We start from the raw sequence: 2,500 nt of genomic DNA, 5'->3' as shown, positions 1-2,500 counted from the left end.
CGCCTGAATAATGGTGCATGGAATAATGGAATAGGACCTCGGTTCTATTTTGTTGGTTTTCGGAGCGCGAGGTAATGATTAAGAGGGACAGACGGGGGCATTCGTACTGTGCCGTTAGAGGTGAAATTCTTGGATCGGCGCAAGACGAACGACTGCGAAAGCATTTGCCAAGAATGTTTTCTTTAATCAAGAGCGAAAGTCAGAGGTTCGAAGACGATCAGATACCGTCCTAGTTCTGACTATAAACGATGCCAACTAGCGATCGGGGGGCGTTAGTTTTACGACCTCTCCGGCAGCTTGCGGGAAACCAAAATCTTTGGGTTCCGGGGGAAGTATGGTTGCAAAGCTGAAACTTAAAGGAATTGACGGAAGGGCACCACCAGGAGTGGAGCCTGCGGCTTAATTTGACTCAACACGGGAAATCTCACCCGGCCCGGACACAGTGAGGATTGACAGATTGAGAGCTCTTTCTTGATTCTGTGGGTGGTGGTGCATGGCCGTTCTTAGTTGGTGGAGCGATTTGTCTGGTTAATTCCGATAACGAACGAGACTCTGGCTTGCTAACTAGTTACGCGACCCAATCGGTCGGCGTCTAACTTCTTAGAGGGACTAGTGGCGTTTAGCCACACGAGATTGAGCAATAACAGGTCTGTGATGCCCTTAGATGTTCGGGGCCGCACGCGCGCTACACTGACCGGATCAGCATGTGCTCGCCTTGGCCGACAGGTCTGGGTAACCCGCTGAACCCCGGTCGTGCTAGGGATAGGGAATTGCAATTATTTCCCTTGAACGAGGAATTCCCAGTAAGCGCGAGTCATTAGCTCGCGTTGATTACGTCCCTGCCCTTTGTACACACCGCCCGTCGCTACTACCGATTGAATGGTTTAGTGAGGTCCTCCGATTGGACCTGGCGCGGCCGGCAACGGTCGAGCCGGCGTCCGAGAAGACGATCTAACTTGATCATTTAGAGGAAGTAAAAGTCGTAACAAGGTTTCCGTAGGTGAACCTGCGGAAGGATCATTAACGGTCTCGCAAACGCTTCGGCGAACGCGAAACTCGGACAAGCGAGAGAAAAAGTCTTTGCTACCCGGCGCCCGACCCGCGAGGAGCGGCGCGCCGGCCGGCGATTCGGTCACCCGGTAATGTTTGCGCGTCGAGTGCCGCGGTGCCGCGCGCTCCGGCTTCAAGCGTCGGCCTGGCCGACCGCTCGGCGCGGTCTATTTTGTCACCCTATAGTGCGAGGCACTGTGCGAGCGAAACAATCGTGGATGGCTCTTGGCGGTGGATCACTCGGCTCGTGAGTCGATGAAGGACGCAGCTAGCTGCGTGAATTAGTGTGAATTGCAGGACACATTGAGCATCGACGTTCTGAACGCAAATTGCGGCCTCGGGTCAATCCCGGGGCCGCGCCCGCCTCAGGGTCGCGTTGCAAACGTTCCGCGCGGGGATTTCTCCGCGCGGCTGCTGCGGCGTCGGACGCGCGAGCGCCCGTCCCGCTCAAGACAGCACGGCACGATGCGCGACGATCGCGACCAGAATCCCGCGCGGCGGCGGCGAGTCGACCTCGAAGAGGCCAACGGCTGGCGGCTCAAGGGCGGGAATCGAGGTGCGCGGCGGCGCGCGGCGCCGACGGCGAGCGCGGAACGGGAAGAATAGTCCCGGTCCTTACTTTCGGCCTGAGGTCGGACGAGGCTACCCGCTGACTTTAAGCATATTACTAAGCGGAGGAAAAGAAACTAACGAGGATTCCCTCAGTAACGGCGAGTGAAGCGGGATGTGCCCATCGCCGAATCCGCGCGCTTTTGGAGTGCGCGGAATTGTGGCGTACGGAATTCGTCACGGCGCGCTTCGCCGGTCGCCCGCGTCCTTCTGATCGAGGCCTTTTCCCAGAGCGGGTGTCAGGCCCATGGCGGCGACAGGCGGGCGCGCTACGGCGTCTTCCCAGAGTCGGGTTGTTTGGGAATGCAGCCCAAAGCGGGTGGTAAACTCCATCTAAGGCTAAATACGGTCACGAGACCGATAGCGAACAAGTACCGTGAGGGAAAGTTGAAAAGCACTTTGAAGAGAGAGTTAAAGAGTACGTGAAACCGTCGAGAGGCAAACGGGAGGGCCTGTCGGGTCGCCCGGTCGCTTTCAGCCGGCCCCCTGTCGGCGACGTTGTCGTGCGGACCCTCACGGGCCGCCGGCGGCGCCGCCCGATCGGGGACCAGCGCACTAGCGCCGGGCGAAGGCCGCGACCGTCTGGACGGCGGCGAGAAGGCCGCGCGCAAGGTAACCCGGCCTCGGTCGGGTACTATAGGCGCGCGTGTCCGTCGGCCCGCCGTTCGGGCGAGGAGAGATCGCCGCGTCTGCCCTTCGGGGCCGAGCGCCCGGTGCCGGCTGGGGCGTCGTGGGTCGGGGACTGTTCTCAGTGCCCAGCCTCTTCGTCTCGGTCGCGCTTCCGGTGTCGTTTCGCGAGGCGCACGGGGTCCGCGGCTGAAGTCAGCCACCTTCCCGACCC

The 2,500-nt window shown here is 60.0% G+C and overlaps 2 non-coding genes and 1 pseudogene across 2 annotated transcripts in view; all 3 read left to right on the top strand.

The window, feature by feature from the left end:
* Positions 1 to 1,023, top strand: part of LOC146144933 (small subunit ribosomal RNA) — a 1,811-nt gene extending 788 nt beyond the window's left edge. The window contains exon 1 of the ribosomal RNA XR_014500838.1: positions 1 to 1,023. This exon is cut by the window's left edge and continues 788 nt beyond it. This is a non-coding gene — a ribosomal RNA (small subunit ribosomal RNA).
* A 247-nt stretch (positions 1,024 to 1,270) lies between these two features.
* LOC146144932 (5.8S ribosomal RNA) lies at positions 1,271 to 1,424 on the top strand. Its single transcript, XR_014499131.1, has one exon. It is a non-coding gene; the product is annotated as a 5.8S ribosomal RNA (ribosomal RNA).
* Positions 1,425 to 1,672: 248 nt separating this feature from the next.
* Positions 1,673 to 2,500, top strand: part of LOC146144931 (large subunit ribosomal RNA) — a 3,679-nt pseudogene continuing 2,851 nt past the window's right edge.

This window comes from Ascidiella aspersa, chromosome 5 (genome assembly GCF_963924565.1).
Source record: "Ascidiella aspersa chromosome 5, kaAscAspe10.2, whole genome shotgun sequence".
NCBI classification, from domain to species: domain Eukaryota; kingdom Metazoa; phylum Chordata; class Ascidiacea; order Phlebobranchia; family Ascidiidae; genus Ascidiella; species Ascidiella aspersa.
The sequence above is the reverse complement of the archived record's forward strand: the minus strand, read 5'-3'. Positions and strand labels throughout refer to the sequence as shown.